Source organism: Zonotrichia albicollis, chromosome 5, assembly GCF_047830755.1.
Source record: "Zonotrichia albicollis isolate bZonAlb1 chromosome 5, bZonAlb1.hap1, whole genome shotgun sequence".
Taxonomy (NCBI): Eukaryota; Metazoa; Chordata; class Aves; order Passeriformes; family Passerellidae; genus Zonotrichia; species Zonotrichia albicollis.
The window spans coordinates 14,870,312-14,891,959 of NC_133823.1; positions in this window are offsets into that span (position 1 = coordinate 14,870,312).

Genomic DNA, 21,648 nt, shown 5'->3' on the forward strand with positions numbered 1-21,648 from the left:
CTCAAAGGCATTGTCCAGCAGAGGGAGCAAAGGGAGCACTGTGGACACCGCACTGGCAGAGGCTTCCCCAGCGCAGGCAGTCCTGAAGTGCTTCTCCCCAGCCCACCTCAGCGTGACACTGAGCCATGCACAAGCAATCCCCAGGAACAGAAAGCCTTTGGATAGCCAGGTCCTGCCAATGAAGCCAGACAGAGCATCAGCTGCTGGTGTCCAGGCTTTTAAAATATTTCTATCTATAATTGCTTCTTTAAATTCTATATAATAATTTATTTAAATAACATAGAACAATTCACATCTATTATTTCAATTAATTATCAGGCAATTAGTGTGTAGCAATTATTAATATGTAATTATTAATATAACCATTAATATAAATAGAATTTAGTAATAATTACCCTTTGACAAATTTGGGGATGATTCCCATGGATGATTCCCAATTTTCCCTCAATAGCAAGCAACATGCAAGGCTTCTTGACCAGCTAGAACATACTTAATTCTGCTGCTAAGGACCATTTCCAATCTCTGGTACTCAGTCCAGTAATGTGCTGTACCAAGGCCCAGTGTGGCTTGGAAACTGGGAACTTTTCATCTTGGAGGTTGGGTTTCCTCACTCAAGGTGGGATTAGTGCTCATAACTGGCTGCTTAGGCTAAAACAGACAAGCCCAAAGTGCAACAGAAGGAAAAATCTCAGTGTTGGAAGATAGCACATCAATTTTCTGCTTAGAGCTAGTGCATATCTGCATTTTCCCAGCTTAGTTATGACTGCCTAATTCCAGGTAGTGCTTATTTTCTAATTAGTTTGTAAAAGGTTATAAAAGCCATTAGATGCATATTCAGAATATTACTTGATGTGTTTACTAAATAGGAACATTAAAGATAGGATCAGATTTTCCTGTAGAGCATTCTGGCTACATCAACACAAATCCCCTGCTGTTACAGTAATACCAAAAACATTTGTGGTCTTGTTTTTTAGGTAAATGTCTGACTTCAAGGTGACTTTTTTTTGCTTTTTTTATTTTGAGACTTTTGGCTAAATAGAGACCATACTTTTCCATAAAGTTTGCATGTCACAGAGAACTGAAAAACTATACCACATCTTGTTCAAAGACATTCAGTGAGCCAAATACATTTTGTCTCTGTATCATTTTCATGGCTTTAAGTTTTTTTAAAAATTACCATAAAGAACATTCATGTCAAAAGTTTAGACTTTCATTTATTTGAAGCAGCAAGGAAGGAATATTTTTTTAAGTTTTTCAAATAGCCTCTTTTTATCTGAGTGACAGAAAAAGAGAAAAAGTGTGATTAAAAAATCACACCCATAACAAATCCAGAACAAAAGTTTAAAACTTACTATTAGGATAAGGTATCTTTGGATCAGTTTCCAGGGAGCAAGTTCTGATTTGTTCCTCTCTAATTTCAGAGTGATCTGTTTGTTACTAATTTGTTTTATTTCAGCCTGAATACGTATACAAGATGCAAAGCAGTGGACCAGAATAATTAATGGAAGGGCAGATAGGGAAGCTAGGCTATGTTTGTATTTGTGTCCAGCAGCAGTAATCCAGGAGCATTTCATACGAGAGGCATGCTTATAAAACAAGTTAAACAGGCTGAATCAACTTTCAAAATCAATAGGAACAGAGCATGGAAAAAAATCCATGGTATTTCAATTCCAGCAATTACTGGAGAGTTAACTGGCCTCTGAGAAAAATGTTATCAGGATTGACACGTTTCCAAAGTGTATTCTGATTTTTAGCTAAGCCTTATCTTCTGACAGAGAAATGTTCTGTTGGATATGTTCCAGCTTGTTCTTCACATTATTAGGTTTTTAATTCTTGCTTTCTTAATACAATGTTATTTTTTTGTGTGCGCTGTGGTAATTGGAATAGAAGCAAGAGCGTGCTATTCTTCTGGCAGTCATATTCCCTTCAGTAGCTTTCTTTTAAGTAACAAGACATCACAGCAGTGAGAACCAAAAGGCTACACACAGGCACCTCGGGTGGCTCTGATGATTGAGGGCAGGCTAACAACGGGTACCTTATTGTGACGGCTCGGCCGCCACCACCGCGAACACACCAGTGCATTCAGAATTCCCTAAAGACGCGCTCCGTTTGATCCGCAAGGGATCTCTTCAGCTCTCACAAAAGTACCTGGCAGAAAATACCTTTGTTCCCATGAATGGCAGTGGATCTGCTTTTCTGCTTTCCTTCTATCCCGATGTTTTACCTGCAGCCATTTCAAGCCTGAGCTGTCGCATGTGTGATATTGGGTAAGGCTCTCGTGCTCTGGTGTTTTGCATGTTTAAAGCCTCCACGGAGTTACCACCTAGAAAATAAACAGTTATTAATAACTCTCTGAGGTGTAAAAAACCCCAATATCATGACAGTAATCAGAACAGCAGCCATTAGCTCAACCCAGGGTCTGAAGATGTGCGATGATCCTTCAGAAACCTCTCTTCATCCATGGCATATGCACAAGGTGTTATTGTTATTCAGGGCACATCACATTCCATGCACACATCCTATCCTTATCAGGAGTACCCCTATCCAACAAGAGCTGGCCATTTCCCCTGTGCTGCACGTGTTTTGCTGCCATGGGGTTCCAGTTGTGTCTGGTACCAGAGATGCAGCAGAGGAAAGCCAGTTTTGCAACAGGGAGTTTTGCTACATGCAAAACATGAACTGGAGTCCTAATTAAACACCATCAGGCTCCACACTTCCTTCAGGAGATGTTGGGCCTTTAGCAGAAATAAGCACTGTTGCATGGAGAGTAATGGCAGATATTTGCTACCTGCACATTTAGAAAACCCTGGGGATCCTGAAAACAGCTTTGTGAAAATGCAGTTTCAAGCCTTGTTTTTTTTGCCATTTGACTGCTGGGTCCTTCCTACCATACTAACACCTAGTACAAATATGTGCGGTGTGCTGAAATGAACTGGAGGCCACAATTGAAAATAAAAGATGTGGAGTTACCAAGTGCTGAGAACTGGCTCTTGGAACGTATGTACTAAGCACTGAAAACAGCTTGAAATCTTAAAAAAACCCTCAAACCAAAAAACAACATCCAAAAAACCACCACCCACACACACACAGAACAAACCAAAAAACAAACAAACAAGCAAACAAAAACCCTAAAAATGTAAAAGAAGCCACTGGGGTAAGAAAAATCAAATCATGTAGTTTAGGTTTTGGCTGACTCTGAGGTGTTTGCACACAAATTCATTGTACAAGGCCAGGAAAAAATAAGGAAATTACAGGTAGGAGGGGCAAAAGCAATACAGTCAAGGGGAAAAGATGTAAAATCTCAGTTTCCTTAAGGATTCCTTCTGGAATCATGGAAGCAGGCGGTTTTATTGTATGTGCTTTGTAGTGGCAGAGGTACAGGAGAGCCTGGGCAGCGAGCACTGCCATGGCTCCTCTGTGCACTCATCTCCCCCAGGGAAAACCTCTCAGTCCTGGTGCCCCACAAGGCAAACAGCCCCTGCAGCACTGCTGGGATCAAAGCTCACAGCTCCTCTCTATGAGCTGATACAATTCTTCCTTGTTAAGCACAAAAACGTTCAAAGCCATGATTTCAAGCTTGACCATGACCCCCTATGAAAACAGGTCAGGCAATTAACTCATCATGAAAAACATTCCTTTTTTTTCCCTCCCTCCCTTATCTCTTCTAAATCTATTTTAACTTTACAGTGGGATTAGATAGCAACACGCCTTGTGTTGATTCCTTGTGTCATGGACTCAATGAATCCTTCATTTTCCCCTTTTCCACTTCATCCAAGCTCCATAAAATGCCCAGGAAGCATTACTTTAACAGTGTGATGACAGTTTAATTAGATCAATACTGCAGCAGAAGGGGGAGTATCAGGATTGAAGGCAGCTGTGGGTAAGAGTCAGGATGTTTGCAGCTCAGCCCTCTTCCAGCCCACCTAAGCAGGGACAGCTCAGGGGCAGCTGCTGATACTTGCATCTGATTTTCCCCTCAGGTACTGTCCCCCATCTGAGGGCCATTGGTCAATCCCTATGACTGGGTTGCAGTATCTGCTGGGGCTTTAAAATTTGATTTCCATTTCTGAAGCTTGTGATACCAAGTTTTGAGCTCAGTGGTATCTGAAAGAGCAGCAAAGGATAATAGTGCAGGTACGTGGAAGGCACATCCTGGTGTTGCTAAAATTCATGGCAAGACTCCCATTGACTCAAAGAAAGGCAAGCTTTCACCTTCAGGAAAAAAAAGTAAGAAGCCCTTAATTAGGAGGGCTCTAGAAGAAAATGTATTCTGGTATGAACAAAGTGCCTTTCCCCACAAAATCCGTGGCTATTTGACTTGGAGTCTCAACCTTTCTTGTGAGAGACATGCACTGCAGCTGTTTTACAGCTCTGTAGAGTACGATGCAGAGAAATGGACGTAGGTGCTCTAAGGAATATCAGGGAGTAAAGTTTAGGCACTTTGACTCCCACTTTTCCACACATCTCAGATTTTAATGTGTTTTTCAGCACTGCTTTTTGTATAAAAGTACACTGGTTCCAGTGTGCACACTCAGGACTCTCAGGTGGGAGCTATTTTATTGACCTTTTGACAATATCTTATTAACAAAGGCTACTTTTCAGCTGGCAATCTACTTTAATAAAACACGCATATGATTATATGATTAGTTCTATTAAATATTTGGTAATATTTGGGTAAACACATTTGTTTTGCAGTATCCTCCATTCTTTCATATTTCTTTTCTAACACTCTGATATATGCACGGATAAAGCTTTTTTTTAAGAGTATGAATCTGAAGAAAAACCACTGAGATAATAATACCTTTTTGTCTCATGCCACCATCTGCTGCGTCACATCTGCAACACAAATCCTCGTCATTGCTACGTAATATCTTCTAGAATAGATCTTTGATCAAATCTTGCTCTAACTCTTGCATTAGTGGGGAAATATAGTACAGGCAAACTCTTTCTTACCTTTAGTATTTTCAGCTTTCTATAATTAGGTTTTCTTTTACCTTAGTGCCACGTGCCTGACCTTTAATGCAACAATTCACAGTTCACTTTTAATGCAACAATTCTCAGTGCTCCATCGTGAAGCAGAGAAGTGTTATGCATCCTGTATTCCAGATGGGCAGCTAAGGCCTGCTGAGGTCACACTGGACTGCTTGTAGAAGATTAAGGACTTAACTCCAAGTCCTTCACACACTAGAGAACTACCTCCAGCACCAGACCCATCTGACAGTTCAATTTGCTGCTGTCCAGGCCCTTCCCGACACTTAAACAGCCTGTGTCCAGGATATCTTTTGGAAAATGCACAACTCAATGCCTGGGTCCCCCTACTCTCTCCACTAAACATACTAGCCATTTAGCCAGGGAGCATAAGAAATTATTTCTGGTGCAAGATTGGAGATTTTTTTTCAACTGGGACCTGCTAGATTTTTATGTATTTATTAGGTTTACATGGCAAGATTTTGGTAGCAGGGGAGCTGCAGAGGTGGTTTCTGTGAGAAGATATCAGGAGCTGTCCCCATGTCAGAAAATTCCAGATACCTCCAAGAAGGCCCCAAAGCTGGCCAAAGCAGAGCTCATCAATGAGCTTGGAGAAATTAATTTTGCCAGAATCTGTTGTGCCCATGACAGTGATTTCCAAGTGCTCTCCCCATCCTTACCTCAACCCACAAGATTTCTGTCGTATTTTGTCTCCTCTAACTGAGGAAGATAAGTGATAGAGCAGCTTGGTGGACACCTGGCAGTCACCCAAGGTCAACCCACCACAATATAATTATCATTGCAACCTGCCTTGAAGAGAGCACGGACATTACTCCACAGAGGTTCTGTGGGTATTTGGGCCAACACATGCTGTTTTCTTTGCAAAGATGAAATTAATTGAATTAACTCTTGTATGCCACATTAATGCTGCTAGAACTGAAGGGAGGATGTGCCCTGTTGGACTTGTGTGATTTGTATCTTAATGTGGGGCTGGTTTGTGAATTAATGCAGAGCACTTGTTTTTATGATATTTCCTCACAAAAGAAGCAATTTTATCTTTAAAAGCATCTAGTTTTAAAAGAATCCAATAAACAAGGCAGAAAGTGGAGAATTAAAGTGTGTTAGCTGTATGAGCGCTCTGAAGACACTGAACATCAAGGAGTTTGCCTTTGTCACCTCTCTGCCACTGCAAGTCACCCAAATAAGGTTTACTGTAACTGAGCTAATGATAAAAAATCTGCAACTCTGAAAGAACAGCTTTCTATCTTTAGGCTTCAGCTATGCTTTTCTTTTGTCTGTAGAGCCTATTTATGGAATGCTGCTGTTGAACTTGAATGCAAACCAGAAGAGCATTCCTGCCTAAATTGTCTATAAATACCTCCTGGAGGAGCTTAGGGGCTTTTACTGTCCGTATTTTTGTGAAGTCCTCAGTGTGCTTCCTTGATCAAGTATTTGTTTATTCCTCATTCAACATTCATTGTCTGTCTTCAAAAAGTGACCTCCTGAAATGTATACCCCACGTCTGTATGAGGCTGCTATTTTTAAATAACCCTGAGAACACTGAGGTTGTATGGGCCTCCATGAGACAGGAATATACAGAAACCTGTGCGTGAAAATTGCCATTTTTGATGCACCTAGATGCAGATAAACACACAGATTATTTATGAAACTAACAAAGGAAAGGATTTCAGCAGAAATAATGCTGTAATCTACCATTTTAGATTACTGTTTGCTGCTCCCATATGCCCATGGGGCATCCAGAATAGGATGCAAATGATGACAATAGAAGAAAATGCAGAGCAAAAGTGTTAGTGGATAATTTGTACCTAGGAAAATTTTCCTCATTAATTAGGCAGAGATTCATGCCCTCAGGCAGAAAGCTTTCAAGTATTTTTCAAATTCTGAGCTCTGGGTTTGTCTTGGTGGGGTTTTTTGTTTAGTTGGTTGGTTAGGCTTTTTTGTTTTGGTTTTTTTTTTGCCACTCTGTAACAATCTCAGCCTCTTCTTGCTGGGGGATCACTTGCAAACAGATTGTATAGGATGGCCCCTCAAAAAACATGATTTCTTTTAAGAGGTTTGATTTACCTGTTTTTCTAACTGTTTGAAACTCTTTAGGCCTTGAACTGGAGGTAGGAAGGAGTGCACTCCTTTATAAAATTAAGTACTTTGACTTTTCGTTGTATCCTTCCCTATGGCTTGAAGAAGAAAGGGGTAAGGATAGAGTAACAAGACATCCTGCACAGTTCAATCCAAGTTGCACAGAGCATTGTAATTGCTTTATAATTTTTCTCCTCCTTGTGATTATGGTTTTTGACATTACTGAACACTCCTGTATCTTGTGATGGGATTGTGGCTATTTTTTGGGTTGCTGCCCTCACCAGCCTCCAGCAACACTGGGGATGTCACCTCTTGCAGCCCCCCCTGGACACCCAGGGCTGGAAGGACTGTCCTTATCATAGCTTAGCAGCCAAATTACAGAGAGTATTATCCCAGTCCTGGGGCAAATACCCAGATATTTCCTTTGGAAAATGCATGTGAAAGTGCAAAATTATATTTACACCCATGCAAATGTATGTGCTTTTCCCAGGGGCTTTGCAATAGTGAAAAACAAACTCTAAATAGGCCAGAAGTAAAACAAATTTGCTTTTAAGTTAAAAAAAAAAAAACAACCCAAAACATTCAAGAGAAGAAAACTGCAGCCTACACTGGTCCTCGTTTGACACTGGAATTATGAACACTGGCCACAATTTTGATAGCAGTTGGGTAGCACACTTAAATTTGCTTGGGTAACCAAACATAAAATTCCTAAACTTCAGTAGAAAATTGCAAGTTAAATATATTACATTTAAATTTAAGTTGCCAACCAGCAGCCTTATTCACACAATTCACTGTTTTGCAATATTGTAAGTCAGTCAGTTGAAAAACATAGAGTTTCTGCATGTCTTTTCTGCAGGAATTTATAGCATTTTGGGGGGAGGAATTTCACCTAAAAATAAGAAATATTTGGCAAACCAAAACTTAGAGCTGCTTTGACGTATAAAAAAATTGATATTTTGTTTTGGTGATATGTGAATCAATTATCACTTTTACGTTTGTTTAATGTTCCATAATGTAAAATACTTTTGCAGAAAAGCTCCATTCCAGTGAAGGTGAAGCAAAATAAGAATTTGTCAAACCAGAATGGTACTTGGATTTATGCAGCTTAATGCAAAGCCTGAATAATCAGAAATCAGAAGCAAAAAATGAAACGCTGGCTTTATAAAAAATGAATGGGCCATATTCAATCCAGAAAACAATTCGCTTAGTTTTACAAGAACAAAAATGTTCACTTATAAAATTGCGCAAGAAGCTTAACAGGCTGACATCACCATCTCTTGGGTAATATTACACTACAGGTTTGTCTGGTTTGGGTTTTTGTTGGTTTTGGTTGGGTTGTTGTTTTTTCTTTTTCCTCCTTATCCTACAGCTCAAGTCCAGCAAGTACGAAATGCTTTGTGAATACCCTTGTTGATGTGGCACTCAATTGTTTGAAGCTGTAAGTGGGTGAGCAAGGATGAGTGTGAGTGGTGTGTAATACACCCACTAATAAATCCCTGGTGCAAATCAAAAGCCTACAAGACTATTGCACAGTGTTTAAGCAATAGACTGAATCTTCTGGTTGACACTTGACTGAAGCTTTATTAGTCTTCCCACCAAAAGTGGCAATTTCTTGTAAGGAAATAAACTACTGTTTATATCTAGAACTCATTGTATGTGAATTTTGGAGTAGGCTGCAGGACTGGAGGACACAGAAAGCAGCAATAATTTATAGACGTGAAAGGGTGGGATAAAATTGGGGTATTCAAAATAGCATGACTCCTTATAATGACAGGACCCTCCCTAACTCTTTAGCTGCTTTCTGTTGTGATTTAAATTAGCAGCAGAAGTCAGTTTGTCCTTTAGATTGAAGGTGCATGGCCAGTGCCCTCAGGGCCTAGTACAGGTTGTGTATTGAAATGCTTCAACAGGCTCAGGTTGCCGGCTCAAGACCAAAGAAATAAAATTCCTGTCTCAAAACCCATCTCTCAGGCATTTTGTTGCTACAAACTTGTTTGTTTGTTTGTCTGAACTGCTTTGTGTCTAAGCAGAAGGGAGGACAAAACCTTTCGGCAAAGACATGGAGAAATGTATTAGGGACATTTTCTTTGAGTTTTCAGAGCAGGTAGAACCCCAAAGTCAGATGTGAACTGCAGTCTTACACATCTGTGCATTCTTAGTCCCACAAATTCACCCAAGCAGGATTTTAGTTTCCCAGAATTATCTTCATATGTGCATGTGTCCCTTCCCCTTGGTCCAGGCTCACTTTTCAGAGAGTTAGGGCTGGTTAATTCAGCTGCTAAGGCTCTGTGCTGAAGTTGGCCAGAGTGTGCAGATATTAATTCAACTGCCTGGTTTCTGCAATTCAATGTACAATTGAATGAGCATAATCTGAGCAGTACGATTGATTTAACATCAGTGTGGGAACTTTAGCTTTCAGTTTTCATGAATTATGTGTTTGAATTTTGAACTTTAAAGCTGTACTAATGTAGATATTTGCATTTAATGACATATCAGTGAAGCTGAATAGGCCTGCCACCTCCTAAACTCTTAAAAGTTTCAGCTCTTTGGAAACCTCTTGCTGGAAATATGAACAACAGCTGGTAGATTGCCTGATTGAAATGTTCTAATCTCGATCATGAAAAGAGAAGAAACACAGCATCAATAAAATCTCATGAATCTTTTGATACAGTTTTATGACCATTGTCTTAATATATCTTCCCCCTTGTATCTAGAGGCTAATAGAACTTAAATAAAGTTAATTATTTAATACTCATATTGAAACATAACTAAAGCAAGATGTATTGCAGAATCACCAAAGAGATGAGATTAATATAATTTTTATCCCAGATGCTTTAAGTGTTTGTGATTTTTTTAACGCATCAACCAAATAATGTAGACAAATCTGAAGGAAGATGTCAGAAATATCCAAAGTAGTCTTGCACTAACAAGAGCACTAAGAAGCACATTTGCCAAGGTACTTTGATAACCAGCTCCCAATGATTTCAGCAGCAACAACAAAGTTGGTTGAGGATGTGGGAATAAGTTCCTGGAACTGTCAGTATGGACATATATTCTGACCTCTGTTGAGGTATTGAAACAATGGAATAATTTATTGTTCCATTCAGTGTGTTTTAAATCTAGCAATTCTAAATTTCAAGTGATTTAAAAATATTTAGCTGAAAGAAAAAATAGTCATTTTAATAATATACTGTAATGATTTGATATCTGATTATAATTGCTTTTGAAAAAAATTACTTCAGTACATTGTTAGGAATTTTGCTTCCCCTCAATTTTTTGGTCTAAACATTTCTGGCTTTATCTCAAACTGCTGTCATCTTGTCTTTAGAAAGCAGGAAATAGAAAAAAGAATTAGTAGAATGTCCCATCTTTAAATCTGACATTTTTTTTCAGAAAATGACTTTGCATTCAGCTAAAATTTTAAAACTCTTTTCCACATGAAAGTAGCTTTCAAAGTTCAAAAATACATTGACTCTAGTTCTATGTTTTTGACAAGCTTTTATAATAAGCTATTTTATTGCATGCATAAATTAGTTGGTTTTTAGCCTCATAACCACCTGGAACATACAGAGACAGAGATATAAATGTGGAATATGGAAAAAGGAAAATACAACTCTCAAAGGAATATCAAACCTTTCAACTTGAAGGTTAAATGTGGGCATTAAAAAGAATCCAATTAAATTGAAAACAAGGGTGTAGTAAATTGCCCAACTGTAATAAATTCATTATGTATGGATAAAGGAAAACATAACAATTCATAATAAATACATGGCTTCTTAAGTACAATTGCTCCTAAAAGTAATTAGAGTAGATCATTCTTTGTTCCAGACCCATGTTCTCAGTAGTCTGATGGGTTTAGCAGTGCAGAGGCACCAGTACTGCTTGGGGAAATGTGCAGGAGCAGTAATGTGCAATGGGAAAACAATCTCATATAAAATTTAAGTCTTCTGTATAAAAGCAGGAAATAAAAGTAGGAATCGGATGTTTTTCATTGTTAAACTTCAAAGACTATACCTTGCATTTCTGTGGTTTTATAGCTGGTTTAAATGCTAGCTTGTTGCTAGTTTTTAGCTCCCCTCTTGTGCCAGCATGATGTAATAACTGGAGTTAGATCATCCAAAAAATGCTATCTCCCTGGTTCAGCCTTTAGACAACCACATTTTCAAAGCAGCTTATTCCTGGCAGTTTCCCCCGACAGGAAGGAAAGGAAGGAGTCCTTTTGTTCCGGTATGCGAAAAAAGTCAGGCTCACCTGTGTGTTTCAGCTGCATAGCCCAAACTCTAATCAGAGCCATGGTCAATCATAAGATTCATAAGGCTGATAAGGCTCAGAGCTGCCTGAGGAATTGCATATGTTAATGTAAATTAATGTTTTTAAAGTACAAGACAAAGGACTGAAAGAATGACCAGGGCCACATTTCCTCTCCTTGCTCCATTTTCAAGAGATGTTTTTCTCAATGTTGGGAGGAATATGGTTGCTGTTGGTAACAAATGATGTCGTATCAGAAAGCCAAAAACCCAGGATCAACAGGAAAAATAAACCAAATAAAAAGCCCAACCAAAATGGCAGTAAAGTTGCAGACCAGGAGAGATGCTGGCAATGACAGCAACCTGCAGACTTTTCACCAAAAGAATTCAGTGTGCTGAGAATTATGCATGAAGGATTTGCATGCAGGCAGTGTCAGAGGGCAGACTTACACAGTGATTGGGATTGCATGAAAAAGCTGATTCATTAAGGTCCGGTGCATTCTTAAGGAGAAAATCTAGAACGAGTGCCATTATTTAAGAGTACATTTCTCACTCACTGAGTCAAGATTCCCAGGAGCTATGAAAGGCAATCATGCGGTTCTCAAGTGATTGGAAATGTCATTATAATGTAAAATGCAGAAAACCTAATCCCCATAACTTTTTCCACAGCTTTTTTCCTGCCTGGACAGATGTTCCTTGTCAGCCTCTTAAAAAATACATGGACCATAATACAGGCTCACCATGGTCACTGTGAAGTGGTGTTAGTCTAACTAATAGTTGAAGGCAAGAACAGGAACAGGAAAACTTTCACTCTAAATAAAATATGTGTCTTTTGGCCAGTTGAGCAGAGAGGCATTATAAAACCCAGGAAATTAGGCAAAACCCTCTATTCTTGTGTAGTAGATGGTGTAGATGTTAAAAAGCCATGTTATGATAGAATTTGAAATAAAGGGCTAAGACAGGTTGTGGGGCTGAATCCAAGTGGCAAGACCTCAAAAATCCTTTGATGTTCATTTCAAGGAACAGCCTGAACAGCAAGGTAGATCACAGGCTTCAGATAGGTTGCAAAACATATGGAATCATAGAATGATTTGGGTTGGATGGGACCATAAAGAACTTCTAGTTCCAATCTAGTTCCCTTGTATCCTTGGGATTTTAATCTGCTGGGTGCAATCACTTTCCAAAAGTTGCCTCAAGAGGGGAGCTTGGCATGATGAAATGCATTGTTTTAGCTGTAGAGCTGGTACCATGAAATTGTGCTTATGTGTATAGCTCTTCAGATTTTTGAAAAATACTCTGAGCTGGATTTCCTCAATTCCCATTTAATCCAGTTCAGCCTGCCTTCAGGAGGGGAAACAGGCCAAAAGTTGGTGTCACACAGGTGCCCCCTTATAATTCTTACAAATCCGAGATCATAGTGATAATCTCATTAATTTTTCTATTTAGCATTCTTATAGTCTACCACATGTCAGCCTGATCACTCCTACCAGATAAATGCTTGCTTCATTTGAAGAGAACAAACTAAATAGGACTTGACCCCAACTTTGTAATATTTTTTTCATGCCAGGCCCATTTTATGACTCCCATGTCTGATTTCCCAAGCTAGTTCATCACAACACAAAGGAATAGGTTTTCACAATCAGGACTATGAATTACTAAATGCAGCATGAATTTTCTCTGTGGTAACTAAATGTCATTACCATAGGTGGGCTAAATCAAATAACTTGCAATCTCTCTTATTCTTAAGAGTGCAGGTATTGCACAGAACAACTGTACTTTAATCTCTTTCTTTTTGGAAGACTCAAGAATGGGTGGCATGGATAATTAATTTCCCTTACTGAGCAATTGTGTCTCCTTCTAAATGCTGTGCCACTTCTGGGCAAGTTCAGAGGAGCGGGAAAATTTACAGGATTACCTGAGGATAAGAACCTATTTGCACCGAGGAAAAATGTTGTAAAGCAGAAGTTGTGCTGCATAAAAGAAGCCAGGGAGTCTTCAAATCTTTGAGGCCGAACCAGAACTTGTCAAAGTCTCTGCTATCACCTATGCTTCCCAAACCAGGTGAAGTTCTGCTCTGTAATATCTGGGGACATCCAGTAACCATCAGCAAAATTAGGGTCATCTAAATCCTGCTGGATTACATAAATACATAATACATTTACATAGGATTGGATAGAATAAAAGTATATACAAATATAATATACAAATATATAATAAAATATAAGTCCTGCAAGATATAATTCCTATACTAACCTAAGCTCTTCCCCTTGCCATCATGACAAAGCTGATTTCTCCCATCCAGAATGAATCATCTCTTGTTGCATGGCTGTGGCAACAAGAAGATCTCTCCACAGAGGAAAAAAAAAAAAAAAAGAAGAAGAAAAACAAAAGGAATCCCTCAAACAACAAAACAAGTTGAAACCTGAATTCCCAACTTATGGTATAATCAGATAATGATTTTTTCACTGCCATGGGAATGGAGATAGAATTAGGACTACATATACACTTCAGCCTGAATAAACCATATAGATAGGGAATGACACATTTTAAAAAGTGATTGATTGAAAAATGGTAAAACAAGCAGATATTATCACAGATTTTTTTCACAAGGGAAACATAGTTCTTTACATTAGCCTCCCACAGAAGTGTATTGTCTCAATTTGCTAATATAGGTGTGCTTATGGATACTTCTACAATGTTTTGTTCCTTCAGGTGTGTTTATTTTGATGAAGTAATCTTTTGTTGCCGGGATAACTCCTGAATTATTTTTCTTTATATTTATTTTTAAAAGTCCTAGTCCTCAATAGAGAACAGTCGTCCATTCCTCCTCTCCCTAAATAATTTATCCACAGAAAACTGAAACTTCCATTAACACAAGACTACTCATGAGTCTGGGTAAATTTCATGAACAGACATAACTGAATGCAGAGGCAAAACTCAAGTGCAAGCTAAAGAACAAGCAGAAGATGGTTAATTTGTAGTTCAGTTCTCCAGAGATTCCAGTGATTTTGTCCATCCACCATACAAACAATTTGCCAGCAGGCAACAGTGTAGGAGTAGTATTGCAGAACTACAACATAAAACAACCAGAATATAAGAAAATGGGTAGTGGATCAGCTGATCACTCCAGTATCCTCCCCAATGAAATATGGGTAGGGCAAGCACAGTGGTACTTCACCAGAGGGCTCTCACAGGTGCTGCAGGGTGCATTGCTACACCTGGTGTGGGAGGCTTGGCATTTGACAACCCTTAAAGCAGTTCTTGTCTTTGAATGTGCCCCACTGCTTTTTCACATGTGCATGAGTCACCAGCAGCTCCGTGGCCTGGAGTCCTCCATTCTAATGCCAAGGGCTGTGAAAAAGGATTTCCCTTCTCTGCTTCAAAACTAGCCTTGCCTAGCTTCATTTGATGCCTCCTACTTCTCCGATTAGAAGAGACAGGGAACATCAATCCCTCTTCCTGCTGTCCATGCCTTCTGGTGACTTTATGGTCCAAAAGCAAACCAAAAACATAAAAATGTGACCCCTTCTAGGATGCTTTTTGTTATTTGCAGCTACACTATAAGGTGTGCACATACAGCGCAGTTTATGGCAGCTGGGAGGATTTTCATGGCTAAGGATGATATGTGGTGATCCCAGGTGAACTGAAAGGCAATAGGTCTTGCACACAAATCACTTATATGCCCTCTTTTCCTCCCAGAATCAAAAATGCATAAGTTCACTCAAGCAGGATTTTAATTTCCCAGAATTATCTTCATGTGTGCATCTAGTATAGCTAAATCCTTAGACTTTGCTGCTTTTCTGGCTGAGCAGGTGGTTCAAGGGTTTTGACACAGCCATTCTCAGTTTGGGATTTAATGACTTACAGCATGGAGCTGAAGCAAAATGCCACACTGAGTAGCTGATTTCAACTCAGCTCTGACAGTTTGCACAAGCCAAGGATCCATCCCCAAAGAAGGTGGTTGCTAAATTCATATTTTTCTAAGAGCAGTCACAAAGTATTTATAAGTTCTCCAAGAGTCTCAAAGCAAATGTGAGGGAGCCTCTCTTTTCCTGGACCTCCACCCCATGCCAGGAAAAGCAGCTTTGCCTTAGCTTGCAAAAAGATCAAAGAAAAAAAAATCACTGCTTTCAGTAAGTGGGAAGGCTGACTATCCCATACTGTTGTGGGGTGGAAGGGAGGAGCTTGGCAGTTAAAAGACTATCAAAGATACAAAATCACACCACTTCTTTTTTTTTTTTTTTAACTTCATCATAGTTTAAATATATGTATAGCTCACAATACATGTATTTTAAACATAGTTTGAATGGAGCAATAGCAAGATTAGTGCTCTGACAAGTTCAAGTTGTTACCAGTTGGGTATGGCAGTGAAGTTCGAAATTTAATTTCTAAAAAAAATTTAAAACCTGTGTACATTAGCACGTGCCCATTTCCACTGGCCTTTCCTAAGGCTCCTGTGTGGATGACTGGTGACTGGAGTAGGAACACCTACGGAGGTGGATGTTTATTTTTTGTCTTTTTTCCACAGCTGCTTTAGCTGGTTTTTCTAAGAGTCAGGTTTGAACTCTACATTTAAGCAAGTAAGTTATCAATGGAAAATAGGATTGTCTTGGAAATTTTTTCCCTAGTCATGAAAAAGTGGGTTCTCCTGGATTTTCTGTTCCTACATCCCATGTTTCTCAAAGCACAGCTGCCTCCCAGTTTCTTCAAGTGCCTGATCAATCTGGCATTCACCAACCAAAATCAGAAAAGTATAATGAGAAGTAAAACCAATTCCTCACAGGGGAAATGGAGGGGCAGGCAATGATCTATTCTCTGGTGACAAGGGAGGTTTAGGTTGCATATAAGGAAAAGGTTCTTCACCCAGAGGGTGGTTGGACACTGGAACAGGCACCCCAGGAAACTGGTCATAAGAGTTCAAGAAATATTTGGACAACATTCTCAGGCACATGGTGTGACCCTTGGGGTGTGCTTTGCAGAGCCAGGAGCCGGACTTTGGTGATCCTCATCGGTACTTTCCAACTTAGGTTGCTCTGTTATTCTATGATTCTGTGAAATCATAAAAACACCTTCCTGCCCACCACTCCCTCCTGCAAGACAAAGAGGAAGTTTCTGGCAGCTTCTCAGAGAAGCCATCCCTGTACCCCCTCTGCTTTGGGAACTGTGCCATGCCAACCCAGTGCAGCCTCACACCCAGCATTCCTGTAAACATTTACCCTTCAGCAACAGCCCGCAGGCTGCCGCTGAGTATTTGCATTATTCTACAAATACTTTTTGTTGTGAATAATGTAAAAGTCATTGCCTATTGTGCTTCAGCTTCCTTAGCGCCTTCTGAAAATAGAACATACACTGAAGTAGTGCAACATTGTGCTTCAAATGTGGGGTTTGTTTGGATTTTAGGTTGAGACTTTTTTTTGTTATTGTTTTGATGTTTTGTTGGGGTTTTCTTCCCCTGCTATTTTTCATCCTGTTTGAACGATCTGGTGGTGAAGCATCTGTCACTTTATAGCAACCTTTTTCACCGACATTGCTGCTCTTAGGCACTTGAAATGAAAAGTCCTTTTTTCAGCAGAAGGCTGGGCTGTGGTTACTGGCTGATGTACAGGAATTGTTCCACCTGCCTGTGAGAGGCAGCTCTTTCTTGCCATGACAGACCCACTTCCTAGGAGCTTGTGACTCTAAGGTGATAAAATAAAAATATTGCATCAACCTGAAAGTGCAGGGCAACTCCAAATGGGCTGAGTGTAACAGAGTTCAAACTGAGATGTATTTTTCCCTGTGTGCATTGTATCAGTTTATATTATAGAGGCTTCAGCAAATTTTTGCTTTTATGGTAGGGCATGAATTTACTGAAAAGAACACGAAGGAGAAAAAACGGAAGAGTCCTGGGAACTAAGAAATTCATGTATTAATATTAGAGTAATATACATCCATATGCAAATCACTGGTTCTGGATATCTCAAGGTATTATGATGATTTACCTCCCACCTTCCCACCCAAGTAATACAAGAGGGGAAAAACCAGGTAACATTGTAATTTTTTCTGAAGAATCCTTGGAAAATACATTTTGTTTGCTAAACTAAAATCAGCTTTCTAACAAGGACAAAACAGTTAATGATTGAATAGATAGTATCTTTTAAAAAACATAATAAAAATCAATTTCCCAATGAGAGGTGTTTCAAGAAAAAAAAAAGTCTGATTTTCTACTATAGCAATTACTACTGAAAACTGAAAAAAAACCAGGGACTGATCAGTATATTAGTGAAAGGTGAATATGGGATTCATTTTCAGAAGGAAAACCAAAGTAAGAGATACGACTGCTTCACACAGAAATAAATCCTTAAAAAAAATAAAAGAGCCAGTACCAACAGAGTTATCTCTGAACAGATAAAGAAAAAGAAATGTGGCATCTCTGGCACATCTCATAAAGAATAAATCTCCATGGACATTTTATAAATATTGGTATATTCAGAATCACATCAGAGAAAGTATTAGTCTCGATTGTATTAATGAACTTTGCCAACAACCCACACACTAAAACATGTTTGCATTAAGTGTTCCTTGAATTTTTCAAGTAAGAAACGAATCAGTAACAATCAGGCTGTTGATACGTATTTCATGCAGGAACATAAAACACAAATTAGTTAATAAATTATTCACCAGCTTTGCTCTCAAGTGTATTGGGAGCTGGCAAGATGTCCATGGCTCAGGGTAGTGCTAAATGACTGCACATAAAACAGAGAGGCACTGTCAGGTAGCATACACAGAGATTACTGGCAGGTCTTGACTTAGGCAACATCCTCATTAATGATACTAAAGCATAAGTAAACAGAAACATAATGAAATCTGTTGGAGCTGCATGCCAGTGTCAAAGAAAGTGGAATACTACAGAAGAACTGAAATGCCTGGGTGTCAAATAAAAGCCCACTACATCAAATGAATAAAAATATTCCATTCATACTTGAGAAGAACCACAGGCATGTCTCAGATTAGTTTTCCATCCATCACCAGGCACTGGTAGCCAGACAATCAGAGTAGTTCCACAAAAGTCAGTGGAAACAGCAGTGAAGATTGAAGGAAGCATGGACCTGTTTTCCCCAGCTGATGAGCTGCTTCCTAGGGAGAACGGCAGGGAGAGCAAAAGGTGATTTTTGGTGCTGCATGGTGAGGTGCATTGTTTGTGTTACAGAGAGACAGCAGGTCTTCTGACATAACCTACAGCACCCCATTGATTATTACTAGCATTATTTTTTTTTAATCTGTCAAATTGTTACTCTAAATTTTTAGAGGTGAGGGGGTGAATAATACCAAAGGTAATGTCATAAATCCATAAACTTGAAGATATGTGTCTTAAGGTGATAAATAAGTAAATGATTCAAGGAACCTTATTTGGTCTGGATACCTCACAACCCGTACTGAGAAAAACGTTGCTGCTGAGGCCTCAAAGTGCTATTTTGCCTGCTGTTTTCATTAGAAGCCATTCATGTTTTATTTAGATAGCTTCAATCAATGTGTATCTCTGTTTTATTTTTCAGTTAAACCCTGCCAGTGCAATCAACCTTGTCTGCAAATTATTCTACATTGTCTGTAAGTAAATGCCTTCCAGTACTGTAAACCTTGTGTACTTAATTGTTCTTAGAGAATAGGGGAATATTTCTTGATAGCAGGGCAATCATTTATGTGACAAAGTGTTGTGTTTATTTTGAGTATAAAATTCATATCACACTCTTGGTTTTGCTATTTCTACCTTTTGGTGTCTTACATGTCCTATTAGGACTAGCATAGAGGGAAATACACCTGCTCCAATTCTTTAAAAGTAGATTGGGGACAAATGGAAATGAAGGATTAATTTAGCTGGAAAAACTTGCTCCAGTAAGGGGAGGTGCCTGCATATGTTAGTAGTTGAAGACAGAATGCAAGTTGTAGGAGTTAATGGCTGCTCTAGGTCTGGATGGAGCTTGCTGATGGAGTCCCTAAAACCTGTGTGTTATGAGCTATGCTGTTCCCCATGTTTATAAACAGTCTAAAAAAGGGCCAATTGTTAAAATGAAAAGATCCCAATAAAACAAAATAGTTGGTCAAGCTAATGAAAACAAGGGCTGACCCACGATTTACCAGGTTATTTCTGAAGGTGGAGAAGCTAGGTAATAAAATGATAGGTGCAACCCATTGGAAATAGATTTAAGGTTATGCACCTTGGAAAAAGCAATCCAAGACTCAAGTGAACAATGTAAGCTCTAAGCTGGCTGTAACTTCCAGGAGCAAGACCATGAAAACACCAGCTTAATTCTGGGAAATGCTGAGTGAAATCATAGGAGGTTTTACAGGAGCAGATAGAGAACAGAAAATACTGTTAAACTCCAGTACAACCACAAAGTTCATCCCCATTTTGAACACTCTGGCTCCTTCACCTGTAAACAAAATATGATGAAAATTCAGAGGAGAATGACAAAGGTGATGAAAGCTATGGGACTACTTTCCCTTGATAAATGAGCAAGTGGTTTAGGACTCTTGTTATGGACAGACATGACTTGAGAGGAGATGGTAGCTTTTGGGAGTCAGAGTCACAGAGCTAGATGGAGACAGACACAGAAGATGCCAGACGTCCATGGGGTGGTGGGCTGCAGCTTCACCTGGCTTTGCTGGGGCGGTTTTTATGGTGTTCAACATCTAAATAGCCTCAAGGGAGAAACATCATCAGGCTGTGCAGCAGAAATCCAGAAAGCATTACTAACTGTGAAAAAAACCCAAAACTCTCCACATGTCAAGAAAGTTCTTGAAATTGAAATGGGTGAAAGAGTACTTCAGGAAAAATACCACAAGTGTTTGTGCTGCTGTTGCAATGTGTGCTTAGGGGGACAGCTGGAGCACATGTGTGGTGGCAGGGTGTGTGTGTAAGCTGTTTATATCCTGAACATGAACCATATGCTGCTTTTAAATCTTCCCCAACTAAGCAGCCGTGTCTCCCTGATCAGACCTTATCTCTAAAATGATGACCGACTTCTGGGACTTTCTTTCGTGCTTGCTTCCTGCTTCTGTGAACCTGAACATGGCTCCTGGGAAGGATTGACAGCTTCAGAAACTGCAAAAAATAAGACATGATAATCGCTGTCAGAGAAGGACTGGAAAGAGAAACTGAGAGCTTAATTACGGCTGCAAAGGAATGGGCTCTTTGTATGGGTGATGATAAAATGAAGATAGAGGGGAGGAAGTACAGAGCATAAGAACTGCAGTCAGCTTTTGGAGACTATTAGTAGTTCGGTTTATGATCATAACAATACAGCTGGAGATTCTTTAAGATGTGCAACCTAAAAGGCTGTCAAATTGTGCACCAGGCATTCTGCAAGTGTTACAAAATACAAGTGGCTCCATCACAGTAGGAGAGTAATAGGGGATTTGTTGCAATCTTAGTCCAAATAAAAATTCCCCTGAGACTTTTTTTTGGCTGCTAATGGCCATAAGGCACATGCTAGGAGATCCAGCATGGTGGGCTTAGAAAGGAAGGAAGGAGACTGTATCATTGTGGACACTGCTTGTCCACTTCTTGAAAATACCAGACTGAGAATGCAGCATAATACAAACACACATGACTAGCAATGACACAGAAACCACAATTACAATTACTTAAAAAATTGTTGGGAAAACCAATATAAATATAATAGAAACAAATAAATAAAAATAAATGTAAATCAATACTGTGCACACTACAAACATAAACAATGCACCTTCTCAAAACCATTTGGTTTTATAAAACACATTAATAGCATCCAAAGCTCACTGATAGCTGGATTTGAATGGGATCCCCTGAAAACCTGTATGGTATGACAGAAAAAGAGATACAACAGCAGCACTAACAGTGGCCTCTGGATATTGCTAACACATCTATAGAAATATATGCTCCTGATTAACATTTATATACTACAGAAAAAAACCTGGCTGGTTTTGATGAACATTGAGGTATTGGTGTCTGCCACACAATGAGATCCAGCTTAATGAAGTGGGTGGTCTCTCCTTGCCCAATATTCTTTGAACAGGAAAACTGTGCATGAAGGTCAGCTGGGTAAAGACACGGCCTGAAGAGGTGAAACACAGGTTTCTGCCTTGGCCATTCCATTCCCTTTAGCCTTTATGTGTAGGATCAGCTTTGCAGCCTGAATGGACTATTCTGCTTCAGCCTCTGTTAGCCCAGGGTGTGGGATACACAGCCAAAGAGGAAAATGTGGATCCCCACTGGAAGGGCTGTATCTTACTGCCCTTCCTGAATAAAACAACAGCTTTGTTTCTTTAGGGATGGTACTTCCCTTTCAACACCCACGTTAAAGTAAATATGCTTGTC